Source organism: Crotalus tigris, unplaced genomic scaffold (assembly GCF_016545835.1).
Source record: "Crotalus tigris isolate CLP2741 ecotype Arizona unplaced genomic scaffold, ASM1654583v1 scf7180000017631.5181431, whole genome shotgun sequence".
Lineage (NCBI taxonomy): Eukaryota > Metazoa > Chordata > Lepidosauria > Squamata > Viperidae > Crotalus > Crotalus tigris.
Genome location: NW_024096525.1, coordinates 795884 through 816886, shown reverse-complemented (window position 1 = coordinate 816886; position 21003 = coordinate 795884). Strand labels below are relative to the sequence as shown.

General features: G+C 39.2%; 1 long non-coding RNA gene across 2 annotated transcripts in view; it reads right to left on the bottom strand.

Annotated features, from left to right (window-relative positions):
* Window positions 1-297: 297 nt before the first annotated feature.
* The window catches only part of LOC120304189, a 56544-nt gene continuing 35838 nt past the window's right edge, over window positions 298-21003 (bottom strand). Inside the window, exons 3-5 of one of the 2 annotated variants that reach the window (XR_005555658.1) lie at window positions 20570-20657; window positions 18430-18535; window positions 298-671 (exon numbers count right to left, since the gene is read on the bottom strand). This is a non-coding gene — a long non-coding RNA (uncharacterized LOC120304189). The remainder of the gene's footprint in view (window positions 672-18429; window positions 18536-20569; window positions 20658-21003) is intronic. The other variant, XR_005555657.1, reaches the window with a different exon arrangement.

Here is a 21003-nt window from a genome sequence, read left to right as displayed (position 1 = left end):
TAGTTCTCAGCATCTGGGGAACTACCGGAGGACTGGAAAAGAGCTGATGTATTCCCATCTTTAAAAAAGGAAAAATAATGGACCTAGGAAATTACAGACCTATTGTCAGGTCGTCCTATCTTGGAGCTCCACAAAACAGCCAGCAAGCAGGAATGAGAGACACACGGACGTTTAATGCATTCCGTACAGGAATAAAGTCGGCATTGAGAGTGGCTTACTCTCAGTGCCTTTACATAGGGAGCATGCCCGCCCCACCCACACCGGACTTAGCCCCACCCAACAAACCATCATCTGGCCTAGAAGGCATAAACCCCAGTCCCAGCCCCTCCCTGCTCCTTTCCCAGACTATCAGCCCATCCAGCAACATGTCCAGTCATTTTCTTAGCGACCGGCCTCTCCCCTGTCCTATGTCGGCCCTGCGAGGCTCTGAGGGAGAATGTCGCACAGAGCGAGGCGCCTGAAAATGACATCACATGCAGCTCCGACGAGCGAACGGGAGGATACCAGCAATGCCGGGCTAACTTGCCAACGAAGCTGAGCAGCGGCACCGGTGAAATTCAGATGGGGTTGCTGCCGGGCGGTGGGGTTGGCTGGCGGCGTCTCTTCCTCATACAAAGGCGGCCTCGCAGAGCTCGACACCTATCAGCCTGACCTCAATACCCGGGAGGATTCTGGAAAAGATAATCAAACAACGAATCAGCGAACACCTAGAGGCAAACAAAGTCATTACTAAAAGCCAACACAGGTTTATCAAAAACAGATCATGCCAGACAAATCTTATTGCATTCTTTAACCAAGTGACAAGATTAGTGGATCAGAGGAATGCTGTGGATATAATTTACTTGGACTTCAGTAAGGCATTTGATAAAGTAGACCACAACCTAATACTTCATAAGATAAAAAATGTGGGTTAGACAGCATCACCACCAGATGGATCCGTAGCTGGCTGACCAGCCGTACTCAGCATGTGGTCCTCTATGGAACCGCATCTACATGGAGGGAAGTGTGTAGTGGGGTGCCCCAGGGCTCTGTTCTGGGCCCAGTGCTCTTCAATATCTTATCAATGACTTGGACGAGGGGATACATGGGAAACTCATCAAATTTGCAGACGACACCAAACTGGCAGGAATAGCCAACACTCCAGAAGACAGGCTTAAGATACAGGAGGATCTGGACAGACTTGAACACTGAGCACTATCTAACAAAATGAAATTCAATGGTGAAAAAAGCAAGGTTCTACATTTAGGCAAGAAAAACCAAATGTACAGGTATAGTATAGGGCAGTGTTTCTTAACCTTGGCAACTTTACGATGTGTGGACTTCAATTCCCAGAATTGAATTCTGGGAGTTGAAGTCCACACATCATAAAGTTGCCAAAGTTGAGAAACACTGGTATAGGGGCTACCTTGCTCAATAGTAGTAACTGTGAGAGGGACCTCGGAGTCCTAGTGCAGGGCTTTTCAACCAGTGGTACGGGTACCACTTGTGGTACATTGGCACCTGGCAGGTGGTACGCGACCATCCTAGAAAAGTGGTAGCGGGGGAGGGGAATGAGCTGAACCGATGGTAGCACCGCACAAATCTGAGTGAGAGATAGCTGGAGCTGCAGGGCTGTCAGGGCTCAGCGGAAGCACCAGGATCAGTGCCAGGCTCCAGATGGACCTCGGCGCTGATCCTGGTGCTTCTGCTGAGCCCAGAAGAATGTTGCAGCCTCTCCAGGGTCTTGTGATTTACATTTAGATGCTTGGCAACTGATTCATATTTATGACAGTCACAGTGTCACAGGGTCTTGTGAAGTGACCAAAACCTGCTACAACCACTCAGCAGACGGGGGGAATAAAAACCAAACACCCACCCCACTCCACCCCCGCTGCCAATCCTCAACAGACATGCTCACAACAATGAAAACCTCGGACAGGAGGAAGACCACTGCCGAGTGGGCCAGCAGGTATCTTTCTCGGCTGTGGCTTGGGAGGCACTTTTTTCAGTGCCATTGTAATTTCTAACAGTAAATAAGCGAACTGTGGTAAGTCAAGGACTACCTGTATTATATCACTTTTCTCCTTTTTTGGGGGGTCATCAAGTTTTTGACACCTTGCTAGGCAACTGGTGGTACTTGGATGTTGCCATATCCTAAAAGTGGTACAATGGGTGAAAAGATTGAAAAGCCCTGTCCTAGTGGCAATCACTTAAATATGAGCCAGCAGTGTGCTGCAGCTGCCAAAAAAGCCAACACAGTGCTAGGCTGCATTAACAGAGGGGTAGAATCAAGATTATGTGAAGTATTAATACCACTTTACAATGCCTTGTAAGGTCACACTTGGAATACTGCATCCAGTTTTGGTCACCACGATGTAAAAAAGATGCTGAGACTCTAGAAAGAGTACAGAGAAGAACAACAAAGATGATTAGGGGACTGGAGGCTAAAGCATATAAGGAATGGCTGCTGAAATTGGGTATGTCTAGTTTAATGAAGAGAAGGATGAGGGGGACATGATAGAATATTCCAATATCTCAGGGGCTGCCACAAAGAAGAGGGAGTGAAGCTATTTTCCAAAGTGCCTGAAGGCAGGACAAGAAGCAACGGATGGAAACTAATCAAGGAGAGAAGCAACCTACAACTAAGGAGAAACTTCCTGACAGTTAGAACAATTAACCAGTGGAACAACCTGCCTCCAGAAGTGGTGAATGCTCCAACACTGGAAGTTTTTAAGAAGAGACTGGACAGCCATTTGTCTGAAATGATATAGGGCAGGGGTAGGCAATCTTGCCTCTTTTATGACTCATGGACTTCAACTCCCAGAATTGGTATAGGATTTCCTGCCTGAGCCGGGGGTTGACTAGATGACCTCCAAGATCCCTTCCAACTTTATTATTATTATTATTATTATTATTATTATTATTATTATTGTTGTTGTTGTTGTTGTTGTTGTTGTTGTTGTTGTTATTATTATTATTGATCATCGCACAGTCAGCCAGATGTTCAGACTGGATTTGGCATTTTGTCTACCTATCGAGTCCTTACCCAGGACCTGGGATAGGCAGATGTGGATGTTTGATGATTTTACAGATATTGTTGCAAGATGGAAGCAGTTCCTAGTAAGGCCGCCTTTTGCAATTGACTAATGGCAAATTTGTCAATGCCAATGGTGTTCAAGTGGTGCTCCAGTTGTTTTGGGATTGCACCCAAGGCACCTATTACTATTGGTACTACCCTTGCTTCCTTTTGCCACAGTCTTTCTATTTCTATTTGTAGGTCTTTGTATTTTGTTATCTTCTCCAGTTCTTTTTCGTCTATTCTGCTGTCTCCAGGCACTGCCACGTCCACTATCCAGACTTTTTTGTCTTTCTTATCGACAATTGTTAAGTCTGGGGTGTTATGTTGCAGGTGATTGTCTGTTTGAATTCTGAAGTCCCAGAGCAGTTTAATTTTATCATTTTCTATGACTTTCTCTATTTTATGATCCCACCAGTTTTTGCTTACAGGCAAATGATATTTTTTGCAGATCTTCCAATGCACCATTGTTGCTATTTTGTCATGCCGCTGCTTGTAGTCAGTCTGTGTGCAATCTTCTTGCAACAGCTTACCAGGTGGTCCACTGTTTCTTCAGCTTCTTTGCATAGGCGGCACTTACTGTCTGTTGCTGTCTTCTCAATTTTGACTTTATATGCATTTGTCCTTAAGGCTTGGTCTTGTGCAGCCAGAATTAGTCCCTCAGTTTCTTTCTTCAGTTTTCCTGCTCTTAGTCATTGCCAGGTCTTTTTATTATCTGCTTCCCCAGCTATTTTTTTAATGTACTGGCCATGTGGTGCTTTGTCTTCCCATGCCTCTATTCTGTTCTTCATTTGGTCTTTCTTGTAGGCCAGTTTGGTCTCTCCAGTAGTCAGTAAGCCTTCTTGATATACTAATTTCAGTGCATCCTCATCACTGTCCTTCAGATATTCTTCCAAAGCCATTTTTTCTTCTTCAACCATCTGATATACTTCTTCTTCTTCTCCTTCTCCTTCTTATTCTTCTTCTTATTATTCTTCTTCTTATTATTATCATTATCATTATCTAAAGGACAGCAGATTAGGGATGACCAAGCGGTCAAAAAATTTTCACAGCATATTCTCGGTACAACTAGTGCACATATGACAGGGCAGATTTATTTGCCTTCCTCTGGATTCCGCATTATTGCATAATCTAGATGCCATGTCTTAATAAATGCTGAGCAGAAAGTAAGATAAAGTATTATTTTATTTCCTTAGTTTATAAAGGAGCCAAGAGTATGTGTGTTTGAAAACCCATTGGTCATCCATTGGGTCATAATCTCTGCTGTATAAGCCTCTCTGGCTTTCCATGTTTTAATTCATCTGTAAGCAAAGCCACCAAGAAATTCTTCCTATTTGGGCTTGTTCAGTAGTGGTGCTATTGTAATCACAATGAGGGAATCCTCTCATTAGCACATCTCCTTCTCTTGACGTTATTCCAAGAAATGGTCCATCCAAATTCCCTACTCCAAAATTGGTGGAGAATTTTAAAAGGTTATTTGTGCCAGGTTTTCGCACAAAACAGTGTTACATCCTCAAAAGTTCTCTGGCTGTGATTAAGATGTTAATTACAATAATATTTAAGACATAGAATAGAATAGAATAGAATAGAATAGAATAGAATAGAATAGAATAGAATAGAATAGAATAGAATAGAATAGAGCTGGAAAATTGGAAAGGACCTTGGAAGCCAACCCCCTGCTCAGGCAGGAAACCCTATACCATTTCAGACAAATGGCTGTCCAGTCTCTTTTTAAAAACTTCCAGCATTGGAACATTCACAGCTTTTGGAGGCAGGTTGTTCCACTGGTTAATACTGTCAGGAAATTTCTCTTAGTTCCAGGTTGCTTCTCTCTTTGGTTAGTTTCCATCTATTGCTTCTTGTCCTGCCTTCAGGTGCTTTGGAGAATAGCTTGACTTCCTCTTCTTTGTGGCAGCCCCTGAGATATTGGAACACTGCTATCATGTCCCCCCTCGTCCTTCTCTTCATTAAACTACACATACCCAATTCCAGCAACCATTCCTTATAGGTTTTAGCCTCCAGTCCCCTGGTCATCTTTGCTGCTTCTTTCTGTCCAGGTCTCCAACCTCGTCTACTCATCCACATTTAGCTTGCTATTCTTCACCAGGAAAAGAAAGACAACCATCCCAGTTTCTAGGAGCTAGTGAGCTCAGGTGCATGTAAACTATCACAGAAAGTATCCCTCAAAGTAACTCAAGTTGAGACATACTTGAAGATTATGAACACATAAGCCTTGATATAAATTTAGCTGCTTGATGAAATGGCTAGATTGCACCTTCCTTTTTAATAAACATGATGGATGAGAAAATATTACTTTTTGACTCATTCTTCATTGTTTGTTGTTGTTACTGTGATTGTTGTTCAAGGTACTGTCCTATAACTTTTTGGATAATATAATGTTCTTGTTTGTGGTAAAGATAGCACTGATGTCAACTGATAAAATGCAAATGAAAACATTTCATAAGTAATATAAAAAGATGTCACCAATATATAAGCATAGAAGTAAAAAAAAAAACCTATGTCCAATCATTATATAAACCCATAAATTATCAAGCAATCTCAGCACCATTGCCTTCAAAATTTCTTCATGGAGAATTTATATCTTATAATAATAGATTTTGTATTTAGGCAAATGAAAAGGATGTTCTTTATTCAAAGAGTATTATGTGCATGACTTTGGCCTTGGATTTCAATATTTCAAGTTACAAAAATGTTAACAAAATATTACACTTATCCAAGACTGACTTTTGTTCAGTACCCAAGCATCTTGTGATAGAAGTCATCTCCTTCTAAAATTGTCCTGGTGAGAATTTTCACAGTGAGTTGAAGGTTTTTTTTCTAATTAATTTCCTGGATGTAGTAGTATAAAAATTATATTAGTCCAGTTACATTAAAAAGATGGTAGAAAGATAAGAAAAGAGAGTGGCTGAGTCTCAGAAAAGTAGCTCTTAGGGAAGGGCAATTCAAGCTCCCTTGGGATAAAGGCCTTTGTACTTTATCCATTTAAACTGGTTGTCTGGTGTGGCTGTATTTGCTATAATTGTTACAGTTTGTAATTGCAGAACTGTGCATCGCATATATACCCTCTCATTATGGTACAGAGACAGAGCAGTTCCAGTAATTCTGGGTCAGCTGCAGCTTCATGTTCCTTGATAGGGTGGTGGTGCTGTCTTGTAGTAGCTTCAACTAGGATCTCCAAATAGAATCAAGCCAAAGCAAATGTACTGTAATTATTACATAAAGAGCTGGGGCCTGCTGCTCGCTATGCAAACCTCTGCCAATAATCCATGCAAAGCAATTTAAAGATCTTTGTGGGTCCATAAAAAGTACCTCCCCCAACTCTCCAGTAAAAAGCAATGTCGCAAACTGTAGCTTAGTCATACACTGGAGAACAAACATACCAAAATGGTGCAGGTACGTCCGTTGAGTCAAATTAGAAATCTTTTACTTGTTATACCTTTTGTCCCCAAAATAGAAAGGTTTTGAAACTTTCCATGTAATTTTGGCAAGTTGGATCATGGTAAGTACTAATATAAAGATTATCTGAGCCACTTGGCATTTCGGAAATCTCTCAAAAGCTGTTTTTTTTTTCAACAGGCCTGGACATCCTGGAGAAATAGAGAACTGAGTGTAGGATGCTGCTTTGTTTTTCCGTAGTCCTATTTAGGTCTGGGTTTAAGCAATTTTCAAAATTCTTTAAAAAAAATTAAATTGTTGCATTATACTTTTATTTTACTATTGTTTGACCTGATAGTTTTGTTGTACAGTGCCCAGAGTCACATATGTGAGATGGGTGGCTATATAAGTTTAATAAATTTATAAATAAATAAATGTTGTAAATTAAGTATAAAATGCCGCAAAAAATTGAAAAAAAACACCCTCTGTGGAAAGAACAGTACAACAGTCTATGAGCTGACAATGTTTCACCTTTAATAACATCCAATATCCATCCAGCAAATAGGATTAAATTCTTCAGATTTATTGATCAATGTATAGAACATAAAAAGTGCAATTTCCCATGCATATGGGATTTGTAAAAAATCATTGATGGGATTTGTAAAAAATCATTGATTTCTTATGTCCAGATGATGATGATGGAGGAGAAAGATTCTTCTTCGTGACTTTGTACTAGCATTAAAATACAGTAACCCCACTCTATTCTTTATAAAGCACAAGAGTTGTTATAATGTGGATTAGCCCATCAGCTATGGGGTTATTTAGAATATGTCAAATATTTTCTCCAGTTATTGAAAGACTAAGTAGTAGAGTGGAGACTGCTCAGATATTGTCTTAAGATTTCTTTTAAAAAACATAAAACCAACATTGGGGATAGTGAGGTCTTTGATTACGTAGGTGTCATGACTTTATCCAATATAAACTGCATAATCACATGGCCATGGTTTGCATTACACTCATTGCAATGACTGGCTTTGTCATGGTAGAGGCAAATCCAGAAAGGTAGCATGTTTCATGATGTAATAACATGCAAAAAAAAAAAAAAAATCTACACAGACACCATTCTGAGTACTGCCAAACTGTTCAGAAATCCAGATTACTGGCTGCAGTAATCTGGATGAGTGCAAGGTGGCAGCAAGAACTATCTCTTCTGCTGCCATCTAGTGGTTTGGTTTTTTTGCAACCTGGATTTGGCAGCCCTCTAAAACTTGGTGTTTGTATTAGTATCTCAGAATTAATATTCAATAGCTTCCATATCACAGGAGTTCTAAAAACACTTCTTGACAATGTAATGGATCACACAACATAAAAAGGAGGGTCACCTTACAAAGGTTAATATGAAGGGGGTAACATCTGAAATAAAGTCTTCTGGGTTTACACTAATCTGCTCTGGAATTTTTCCTATCCAAATGGACCATTGGCAATAATTTTGTTAGTTTTATACTTCTTGATTTTAAACAATTAAGTCAGGTTGGAAGGTAAAGATGCTAAATCAAAGCAAAAAAAAAAAAAAAAAAACCCAACAACAACTCAACAACAACCCTTTATAAACTAAGGTGCTGACAAATTGGTTCATCCCCATCTTCATTTTAGAACAGTCATTTTCTTTCTTCACAAACAGAATCAATGTAACACCCAATGATGGTTATAGGTTTTCTCCATAACTTTATAACTTTTAAACAAACAGTGATGGTTTTCCATGAACACCACAAGAATCACAATATTCTTTCCAGCAATATTGAATATGATAACAACTAAATCTGACAATATATATGCTGAATAAATATCAATATATTTTCTCCAAGACTTTCAGAGGAGAGGCAGAATATTAAATTAGACTTAAAGTCCACATCCTACCTAAAATTAGATGTTAAAATTGCCTTTCCACTTTACTGTAAAAACAAGACATTTCTGGATTATGTTACCACCAATAAATGTAATAGCACTGTTACTTGCTGGAGTTAGGAAGACTGCAATTTTTTTATTTATACAGAGCATAAATGTAAACACAGCAACCCAGTTTTTGCACCACTAAGAGTGAATGCTTTGCTTATTCTAATCTTAGGAACTATCACATAATTGAGCATCTCTTAGACTTCAGCAGTAGAACTGGTCTTGATTTTAAATTAAGTTGGGCGTTATCTGGTGGCTGCAGCTCAACCTCCTGATCTTTCAATGGCCCCAGAAGCTACCTGTTAAAATGATGAGGTCCTCAAAAGGTTCAGGGTTGAGATTGATAACATTTTTTGAGCCATCTGGAAAATAACCTCAAATTGGCTTCTATAATAGTGACTTCGCTGCATTTCTGGAGGACTGAGGAGTTTAGGATGGCAATGAAATCAATTGGACTTTGAAAAGTGTTGCTCTTTAAACCAGGTCAAAAATGGACATTTCAGGCTCTTGGCGAGAGAGAGGCTTGATTGTTGGGTATGTAAACAGGAAGAGCCATTTACCTATCTGTTTATTTTAAATTGCCCAATAGCTGAAGATATTTGGCTGGTTTACAATAAAACAAATAAAAAAAACACCATTTGAATAAAAGCATACGCAGTAAGGTGTAAAGTAAAAACACCATATACAGCAAACTAGGCCGCTATAAGGCAGTCATTCTAAAACTAACCCAATATTAATTAGTTAAAAATCATTTTAAAAACCTTGGGAAAATAGAAATGCCTTCACCCAGAGCCAAAATAATGCCAATGTGGATGCCAGTCAACCTTTTCTAGGAATGTAATTCCACAATGGAGTGGCAGGACAGAAAAAGTCTCCCTCTTGTACAGGCATACTTTACTTCCTTTGAAGAAAGACCTGGACTATTAGATCTTTTTTTTTTTCCAAAACAATTTTTATTAGTTTTCCATTTTACACCAACACAGCTTAGGAACCCACGTGGAAACATGGTGATCCATTTTTTAAAAAAAACAAGCAATAACATAGTACATATATACCCAGTATTTCTTAAAAACTTCCCTCTCTATCTATATAGAATATTATAATCAAATTAATACATTTTCAAATAAATTCATTCATCACTATATTTAACCCTCAACTGCATTAATCAATACAAATTTTAATCTATAAAACTACATTTCTTAAAAGCATTATAATCAAGTCAATATCTTTCTAAAACCAATTCATTCACTAATATAACATTTCATCCAAGTTATATGATTAAAAATAAGCTAACATTCTCTGTCTATTTATGTTATTATAGGCTTTTAAAAACATTTCTAAAACAAATTTTCTTTGAATATGTCACTCTATATGAATTTCATTAATCAATAAAAGTTTACAAACTCATTATCCATCCCACAAATCCTGTATTATGCTTTCTTAATTTTACAGATATTTAATCTTAAACTAACATATTCATTTACCATTCAGGTGCCCCAATTGTTTTTTTATTTAAGCATTATTAACTCCCAAAATAAATTCTTCTCTTTCTCACCAATCTTCTATTGTTTTTCACTATGTCTCCAAATTTCCAATAATTAATTCCATCATTTCCCATATTTCAGTTCTTTTCTCATTATACCATCTCTAATATTAAAAACATATAAAGCCCTTTTAACAAAATCCAAGTCCAACTCAATCCAAATTGCTATAAGACCTTTACCACATTACTATAATCAGATTTAATATTTGTGTCTTATTCTGGGTTTCTTTCTAGTCCAAACAGGTTTCCATAATCGGGCCTCTGCCTGCCACACTATACACTCCAAAAAGAAAGCTCCCCTTATACATTTTGTTAAATCAGTGTGATTAATCTGAATGACTCATAGCAGAACATCATTTCCCCTTTCTTTTAACATTAAGTAAATTTCACTTAAAATCCTTTCTTTTAGATTGTCCCCTTTATTCACATGATTCTCTTCTTCCCATGTTTTTTTCTCTATCTCAAATTCAAATGGCGTCTGCAAACCAACTTGCCATTCTGAAACAAGATTGTCCAGTTCCTTATCATAGGTCCTTTGTCCATTGATATCAAATCTTTTTTCCAAAATCAATTGATTGTCCAACTGTGGACTTACTTCTTCCACCTCGATAAGCAGGGCACAAGCCTCTTGTGTATAAATTGATGTTTCACTTAGTCCTTGTCTTTTGCCTTGTCAAAACAAAGAGATCTCCTTTGAACAGGCAATTATCTTCTCCTTATTTTCCAAAATTTTGGCCAAAATATATTTATAAGTAATATCTACACCGGTTTCCTCCATCTTTATTATCTTTCAAATCTTTATCCTTTTAAAGGAGACTATATGTAAAAAGCGATCACAATATCCATCTCCTCCCAGTTTCCTTGCCTTTTTCCTTTGTACAAAATAAAAGCTTTTCCAGTGAAGAAAAGGTAGCAAGTTCAATGAATAAATTTGTCAGAAAGTGTCTCTCAAAAAGTAATCATATGTTCAATCCTTCCAGACACCATAAATGATCTTAAGGTTTAGGTGGGTATATATGTGAAAAGATTATCTTCAGGTAATCTGGTTCTTAGTCATTTAGGGATCTAAAGGTCAGAACCATTACTTTGAATTGGCTCCAGAAACAGTCTGGATAGCCAGTGTAGATGAAGAACTGCCATATGTTTGCATCAGTCAGTCTCAAGGAGCAGTCTAGCAGTTTCTATTCCATAATCAGAAACTGGATTGAATCAGATCCAGAAAATCAGTTTTGTCCAAAACAATTAGCACATGATTGGCTGCTCAAACACCTTGCTAAGAAAGAGCCTACTGGCCATTGGCCTATAGGTGTTTTCACCCTCTGGACCCAGAATGGATTTCTTCAAAGATTTCCTCTTGTGCCCAGGCTTTTTATAAGCCTGTTGTTTCCTTGAGAACAAAAGCAAAAATAAAATTAAAAAATTTACAGGTGGCGCAGCAGTTAGAGTGCAGTACTGCAGGCCACTTTAGCTGACTGTGTTCAGCAGGTCAGCGGTTCAAATCTCACTGGCTCAAGGTTGACTCAGCCTTCCATCCTTCTGGGGTAGGTAAAATGAGGACCCAGATTGTTGGGGGCAATGTAAATAATATATAATATATATATATATATATATATATATATATATATATATGTCTTTGGTTGTTCGGGTTTTTCCCCACGTAAAATTGGAAGTGTCTTGGCGACGTTTCGACGAAGTCCCATTCGTCATCTTCAGGCTGGTGCTTTCAGCTTCGTGCCTCGAGCTGCAGCTCGAGGCACGAAGCTGAAAGCACCAGCCTGAAGATGACGAATGGGACTTCGTCGAAACGTCGCCAAGACACTTCCAATTTTACGTGGGAGAAAACCCGAACAACCAAAGACCTACATACAAATACCCGCGAAAACCTCAGAAAAACATATATATATATATATATATAATATATATATATATATATATATATATACATTGCTTACTGGTGTACACTGCTTAGAGAGTGCTTGCACTTAAAGCGGTATATAAGTCTCATAAATAAATAAATAAATAAATTTGGGGAGTTGGAACAATACAATGGACTGCCGAAGGGCTGCACTCTGTGTTAGATAATGATGGCGTATTTTTGTTGAAAGAAAATGGCATGTTTTAGCAATTCTGATTTAGATATTTTGGTATTTGCCACTACAAAATGTAACTGAAAGAAAACCAGAAAGCAACAACCAGAGATGTTTTCATTTACATAAAGACAGATGATGACTCTTAAGTAATGTTAGCAATTCTTCTGGAAGCCCAGAAGCCCAATCAAAACTTTTAATAATCCATCTCTCTTTCTTCTGTTGAGTGTGGCTAAACAATGAGACTTTCCTCAGGTTAATCAAACTTTACTTCTGAATAACAGTGTTGAAGTTACATTGCCTTTCATTTTTTCAAAAATGGCAATAACACGGTGCTCTTTCTGCTTTGTCACCACCTGTAAAGAGGGCTTTTTAGCATCTCAGTTTTATAAAATGTTAAAGGAAGACTGCTTCATTTCAATGATTTACACTAGATCAGTGTTTCTCAACCTTGACAATTTTAAGGCATGTGGACTTCAACTCCCAGAATTCCACAGCCAGCATTGCTGCACTAGATCTTACACCAGAATTGTTTTAATAAGAAAATATTAGTGCCTTTGAATTGCTGTAAAAGGCTCTCTAAGAAGATTAACATGCAAAATTGGCACTCTGTCTCAATTTCTTGGTAAACAATAAACGAAAGCTGAGTCAGTACTTATAAATTTCTAATAGATGGTGGTTCTGGCTGAATTCTAAGTAAACTGGGAAGTGAAAATCAAAACCATCAAACTGAAGAGCTCTGTGGTTTGCTTTCAGTGTCAATAACTTTCTGGAGTTTCTTTGGAAATATTCTCAAGAATAGCCAGAAAAATGATTGAAGAGGATAGTCTACCCATTTTTATTCTTTCTATTCTTACATTTACAGTTTCAGTTTCTATTTGGGTAGGGATATTTTCAGCCTATATTCCCAAAGATACTTTTTTCACGAGGCTACTGGACTTTCTTGTTTTTCTGTGAAGACGTTTCATTTCTCATCCAAGAAGCTTCTTCAGTTCTGACTGGATGGTGGGAAATGGAAGGATTTATACTCCTGGCAGACAGTTGGTCATTTGCATTCTTTTAGACGGTTGTTGGGACCATTTGGAGGTTTATCTCCAGATGCGTCCTGAAAAAGCACCTTTGGGACTACCGTGACCTAGATGGCTGAGATTCTCCATAGACTTTCAGCCTGTGTGTATACAGTGTAGTCTTCTTCATATCCCGTGATGCCAATGGCTTTTAGTCATGATGGACAAAAGGATTTCACACAAGGCATTCTTCACCTGACATTATTGGGAAAAGTGAATGTCCTGCCTGACAACCAGGCTCAAAATCTGGATTCACTGACCAAAGAATGGGATTTCACACGAGAGAATTTCTCTCGCTTTCCTCTTTTCTGTCCCAGAGGCAAAACAAAACAAAACCAGCTGCTGCCAACCTCTTCCTCTTCCGCCCTTCAGTTCAGAGAAACCTCTGGTCTAGAGGCCTAGCTGACGGCTCATTTCAGATCTCGTCTGGGTTGGGGAAATTACAGAAGTAATTTCCAGTTTCATTTGTACCCACTAGTTGCCTCATCAGTCCCTGTCTCCAAATCAGAAAGAGCATACATTCCATTCAATTGAGCTGGCAAAAACAAACAAGCTAAACAAACCAACTCATAGCTTGATGTTATTTTATTAAACATCCGCAAACATCAAAAATGGGTAAGTGGCAAAATGGGATTAAAGGCAGGCAAAAGCAATGAATGCATGAACAAGATGTGAGAATGCACATGACTGATATCAGTCAATCAAGCTCATGGGAAAAAAAAATATTGTGGGCAATTAGCATGAACATTCTCAAAGGAAGTAGCCTCAGTTATACCAGCCCTTTTTTGTGCATAAGAATAGAAGAATGGAGATGGGAAATACTGATTCTTCCTCCTTCTGCACCATGAAGATAACTATTTGGTGGATGGGGATGATGTATTCAAGGCCACTGGTTTCCTGGCCCCAAATGTAGTGCTATGGCTTTACAGCAGGGGTGTCAAACTCAATTACATTGAGGGCCGCATCACCATTGCGGTTACCCTCGGGGGGTCGGGTGAGTGTGGCCAGGGTGGGTGCGGCCTACTGGGTGGGTGTGGATGGAGTGGGTGTGGCCTACTGGGTGGGCATGGCCAGCTCTATATTGTTCGCATCAAGGGTGCCTGTGGGGGCCTGGGCAGGAGTGGGACAGATCTGAGGGTCTCTGGCAGAAGAGGGTAGGACCGGGGCAAGCGCCAAGGCATGGTCCATTTCTTCATTCCTCACAAAGAGTGACACCTCCCCAGCATGCACCCAGGGGGCGGGGCCGACATGGCAGGGGCTGGTTCCTCGCTGTTTCTAGATGGCCTTGTGGAGCTAAGACTGAATGCATTTCAGCATAGATGGCCACCACAAAATTGTACATTGGCTCCTGGCCGGCCTGGGCCAGGGCCAAGGCAGCGGGGGCCGTTCCCTCACTGTTTCCAGGATGGCTTCACAGGCCACATGAAACCACTTTGCAGGCCGCATCCGGTCCCCGGGCCTTGTATTTGACATGTCTGCTTTACAGGAACAAACAATTAAGAATTGTCAACTGAAGATGCAATCATTTTTTTTCACAGGATGCTGGTACAACAGCAAAGCTGGCAGGTACTACAGCAAAGAAGAGCTACTTCCTGGATCCTGTTTAATTAATGACATTGTTTAATCAATAAGTACCAAAGCAAGTCAACATTGATTATCCAGGGCAGGCTGATAATTGCAGGAAACAGACAGTCCCTCTGAAAGCTAAGCCCTAAATCATATACAGCTTTAAATGGGATAACTTTGAGTTGCAATTGGAAGCATACTGGTAAAGTGCTCATGGCACTGTTTACATGAACATACTGAGGGTTATCACTGTGCTTGCCAATGCGTTCTGAACTAGCTGTAGCTTTTTAAGTGTAGCCTGTGTAGAGTGCATTATTAAGAGACAACTTCCAAATTAACCAAGGCATGAGTGGCTCTAAGGAGGGTTTCTCAGTCCAGAAAAACATACGTTGGATTTATGTGAAGACCTTCCTGGAGTCATGAGTCCAGGAAGACCCTCAGATTGTGCAATGATCCTGGGGAGGTCAATGTAAGGAAGGAGAAGAAGAGGATGACCAGCAACAAGGTGGATGGGACAGAGCATCATGAAGAACATATATGTAGTTGCTAAGAGATGACACCAACTTGATTATGCTGCATCATCACAATCACCAAATGGTGCAATAAACATTTAAAAGGAACAAAAGAATTATGTTCTAAAAGGTTGGTATGAAAAGTATTATAGGAACCATTGGACCATTTCATTTTGATACATTTTTAAGCTTGATGAATGGAAAATATAAATGAGCTATAACACTATGTAAGGCACGCTGGCTGAGGAATTCTGGGAGTTGAAGTCCACAAGTCATAAAAGGGCCAAGTTTGAAGACCTCTGGTCTAAGTGCTATTTTTTTTGCTATTGTTGATCATGATTTTTTTTTTTTACACACGCTTTGTTTCCTAGAAGTTTTGAAGAAGTGCATTTTTAATTTCCAGTGGAAAGCTCAGTCAAAATTCCAGCTGAAAGGAGAAATGCATTTCTAGGACTTTCCTTGTGACAGGCTGTGCTGTATTATCTCATTGATTTATGGGTTATGTTTTGCAGCTTGCAAAAGCAGACTTGCCTTTTTCCATATGTGCCTACTGGAGGAAAACAGACCCCTGCAGCCTGCTTTAATGAGTGCCAAGGCACTGTAAATTTTTAAAACAAATGAAAGGCCTTCAGCAGAATGGATGAAGAAAAGCTGTTAACAATGAGGGATTTTGACATCTAATCTTTCTACAGGTGAACAAAATCCATTGGAAATCCCTAGCACATTTTCTGGGGGAAGAGAGGGAAGTCTTTTCAGAAACAGAAGCCAAAGATGAATTGATCCTCACGGCCTTACTGACGGGCATTGTGAAAAATAGCTGCCAGGTGAATCACAAATCAGGGATCATTAAAAGCAAATCTGAACCAATTTGTCTAAGTGCTTTGGATCAACTGTGCATGCAATAAATTATCTCCTCTCTCCCCAGGCTGGAAACTCTCCACCTATCTTCAGTATAACAAGCCTTAGTTGAACCTGAGCATGTGCAGAACCAGAACAGATGCTACATTTTTACCACCCCAGTCAGAGCAAAACAAAGTACAAAGGAGCCAAACCTAACCTAGTGAGTTAAATCATACTTGTGAGAACTTAATGACAGACAACAAACGTGATTACAGGTAATCCTGGCTTAATGACCACCCTATTTAGTGACCACTTGAAGTTACCAACTTTATGACTAGTCCCTGCATTTATGGCCCTTGTGGTGTTGCCATGATCCTGTGATTGAGATTGGTTGCTTCTCAGCTGGGACCTGTTTTATAACCATTGCAGCAGGCAGTGGTCTTGTGATTGTCATTTGTGCACCTCACAGTGATTTCTGGCAAGCAACATCAATGGAGAAGCTGGAAGTAAGTTGTGGTCACCTGATGTCTCGTTTAAGAAGCGTGGGTGACTTGCTTACTGATCATAGCAGAAGTGATGACCCTCGGTATGTGATGTCTTTCTTGACAACTGCATCACTTTAGCAATGGAATTGCTAGTCCCAATGGTGGTTGTTAAGTGAGGACTACCTATATACCAATAGCAATGAAACCTCTATTTTTTTTTTCTCGGCCAGTAGTGGGATTCAGCCAGTTCGTACCACTTCGGCAGAACCGGTAGCTAATTTTTTGTTGCCCAGACCCAGAATGGACTTCCGGAAGCGGCATTCACACAGAGAATCGGTGGTTCACATATTTGAATCCCACCACTGGGTAAGGCTATGTTTTATTGACATTTGGGGATCATTTAGATTTTTGCAGCCCAGATACAGTATGTTATGCCTAAATTTGGGCACTGATTTCAAAACAATCTTGCTCTTACCCTGACTGATCATTTCAGTTCTTCGTTTCGTTTCTTCCTAGGTATCTCCCATTGCCCTGTTTCTCTGCACATGGTGCACCCATTTCTCTCCTGAAGGGAAATTAGTTTTAGGGTTGCACATTATTTTCGCATGGAAAAATGGCATTTAGAAAACGACTGTGGATGCATAAGCTAAGTGTTGAAAGGACATGGAAGATGGGTGTAATTGTCAAGGACGTGTACCAGCAGGTAGCTGCTGTCCATGGAAAGGTTAGAAAGGAAGTACAAAAAACGAAGTATAACCAGGAAAGTTATAAGCAATGAAAAAACTCTCTCTCTCTTTTTTTTTTTCTTACTGTGTTGGTTGCAAAAGGAAAGAAAAAAGAGGGGTGGGTTTTTCCAGGATAATAACTGGTGATAGGGAGTGGAGAATAGTCTTCAACTCCTCTTTTGCTTTGGACTTCTCATCAAAGGGTAACAGTGTTCAAATGGACCTAAACAGAACAGTTGACACAAAGGAAGAAATGGCAAGCCCAAGGAAATGGTTACAAAACCCCTGGAATACATTTAAGCCCACAGAATCAGAGTAGTAATATCCAAGAGTCCTGAGGGATTTTGCAAATGTCAGGTCCAAGCACCTTGCTGTGATCTTTAAGAAAGTATGGAGGACATGCATGATATCAGAAGACTTGAAGAACACTAAATATGGTGGCTATCTTCAAAAAGAAGACCTGGATAACTATGGATAAGTTAGTTCACCATCACTATGGAGAGAAAGGGGGGGGGGCTCTACCCCAGTGACAAAAAGCTCAAGGAAGTAATTAATAAGGGACTTGCTGAGAGCTATGTGGGAGGGGGGAGAAGAGTAATTATCAAAAGAAATTAGAACATGTTAGAATGCTAGAAAATAAGCTCCCATAAGTTAAGAGAGAGAAGTAAGGAGGGGTATATGTGAAAAAAGTAATTAATAAACCCACAAATAACCAATAAAGGAGAATATACATAGCTCAGGGTTGAAATGAGGGGTCCTTGGTGCCCTCTGAGCTTGGTTGTTTTCTTGCAGATGTTTCATTACCCAAACTAGGTAACATCATCAGTACTAGTAAGTGTAAAACCTGAGGTATGAATAAGTGTAAAACTTACTTGATGGTATTACTTAGTTTGGGTAACGAAATGTCTGTAAGAAAACAAGCTCAGAAAGCACCAAGGATCCCTCATGTACAAATAGGAATGCAAATAAGAAATGGAATTAAAGTTACAAAGGTAAGATGAAAATAAATACAGGGATAAGAGGAAATAAGCAAAGATGGAAAGCACAGTCAACAGAGTGAAAATGAAGATAAGAAATCTATTAATAAAATAAAATAATGAATGATTGAAGAAGATTAAGCAAAAGTTTCTTGTGGTTAAGTTTTCTAGCCAAAAACATAATGTACCCATATTATATTCAATCCTGGGGTTAGAAACTTACCCTGTGTTTATGTTATGTCAAACTCCTCAAACCCTGTCAAGGGACTGTATTTTTTTTTCTTTTTTTCCAGAAAAACAGTTCTGCCTAGCAGCAAACTTCAATGGTTCTGTTTCAGAAAAAGAGATGTGTGTTTGCTGTTGTTATGTACAGATTGCTGCAGAATGATGAAGCACTGTTTGCTCTGCTAATATTTTTCAGGCATCAATACTAGGGCTGTGCAAAGAATGTGAAGGAGGTGCTTTACAAAGGACTTTGGTGCAAACACAGCATTTCTCTTTGAAAAGATAGAGTAGCAGCAATTTTTGCAAGGCCCATCAGCTGCCTCAAATGCTGGCCCATTCTCTGTGTGAGAGCAGACAACACTTTTGATGAAACCCAGGTCAAGTGAAGTGGCCGGACACCCTTTTGCATATGCAAACATCAGGGAACGGTTTTTCAAGTAGACATGCAAGGCTTGCAAAAGTTGGCTCTGTTTTAATCCTTCCTTCTGGCTCATGCACAGCTTCATGGGCTGATTGGAAAACATTTCATAAAAACAGGCTCTAGGCTCGTCCCCACTCACAGATCATGTGGTCAACGTAATTCTCAGAATCAGGTTATGCAGTCTGAACATGATATATACATTTTTTTTCACTAGCAATATCAAATGTATGATACTGCATCTATAAAAGTCTGCAACTTTTATAGATGCAGAAAATATTCTGTTTTGATATTGTCCATCCCATTAAATAGACCAAGCACGTAATCAGTTCTATGGAAAGACTTCACTGAGATTGGCTGTAGTAACAGAATCTTGCAAGTATAATTGTGCTCTACTTTTTTCCTGTAGTAAATCAGGGAGGTATTTGTTTGAGTTGTTTCTGAAAATTTTCTTGTTTCCATCAAGGTCATCTTCCTTACTCTATACAATTTACAATTCTTGTTGAATTCAGATTCCTGGATGTGGAAACCTGAATTTGTGTAGACATGAGGCAACCACACTAGATTATATTGCATGTGCAAAACTATTTCATAAATATGCACCTTATCTATGGAGTAACCATGCATTTTTAAGAACTAAAGTGCCAATATGATGTAGTGGCTCAGTTGTTTGAACAGGAAAATCTCCATTTTGCCATGGAAGCCACAAGGGTCAATATCTCTCAGCTGAAGGTAAATTCCAGAGATAAAAGGGAGAGAAGAAAGAATCAGTTTTTTCTACCTTGAGTTCTTGATAGTTTGGTGGACTATAAACAACAAACAATTTGGGGTGGGAGAATCCCATAAACAAGCCAGTTATCTACCAAGTGTAGGAAAAGCAGTGGCAAAACCTGGGGGAGGAGTCAAAAGAGAGATCAGCCTAGAATCGCTATGTAGCCACAAATGGACCAAGTCCAACCCCTCTTGAATTCCATTGACCCCTTATCTAGCACCAAAATAGTGCTAACAGTTAATTGAATAGATTCTCATGCATAGGCATGAGTAATAATACATCAGTTTAACTGGAACTTCACATGTGGCCCTGGTCTTTTGTGCCTGACACAAGTCACACCTTAGTGAGGGTTGGTCAGATGTTGAAAGAGGTATTAATAATGCAATGCAGGCATCCTAGAATGATGAAGTTGGGATTACGGCCACATAGGTAATACTGGTTGTGTTCATAAATATTTCTGAACCAGCACTAAGCATGGTTTGTTGAAATGAGCTACTTTATCATAATATTAAGTCTTTATATTGAACTCATGCTAAATGAAAATAAACTACCTGGTAGCTTAGTTTTATGAGTGAGGCCACAAGCTATGATATGCTTAAAAATACACAGCCTATATATCAGCGTGCAAGAACTACTCTTCTTCCAAATGGAAAAATAATATAAATCATTTAAGAGAAAGGGTTTTGTAACCAACGTTTTCATTTATACCAGTGGTTCTCAACCTGTGGGTCGGGACCCCATTTGGGGTCGAATGACCATTTCACGGGGGTCGCCAAACCACGCTGTCCGCCATTTTTTCCCCTTTTCCCTAGCTGTCCTACTCCCTCTTATTGGTGGCCACACCCACTTGGGGGTCACCACAACATAGGGAACTGTATTATGGGGTCACGGCATTAAAAAGGTTGAGAACCACTGATTTATACGCAAGGCGAATCTTTGTGCACTTACTCTGAAGTAAATCCTTCTTGTCTTCAGATGGTTACTCAAAAGCCAAACAGGATATATCAATTCAGTTATTGCAATAAAAGCCTCTTGTCTATAAAAATGAAATTAATAAATATTTATGAATAATAATAATAAATTTAAAACACAAACTAAAACATAGTACAAAGAGAAACATTTGATTAATTCATGCGAACAATCTCATTGTTGTCTTTTAGCTGTTATTTTCCACTGATTACAGCAGTATTTCCCAAACTTGACAATTTTAAGGCATGAGGACTTCCACGCTGGCTGTGGAATTCTGGGAGTTGAAGTCCACATGCCTTAAAATTGTCAAGTTTGGGAAACACTGGATTACAGTATAAATGTAGTAGTATTATAGGGAGGGAAATTTTTTTTTCAAATTCATGTCCTCCATTTCCATTGAACAACTACACTCT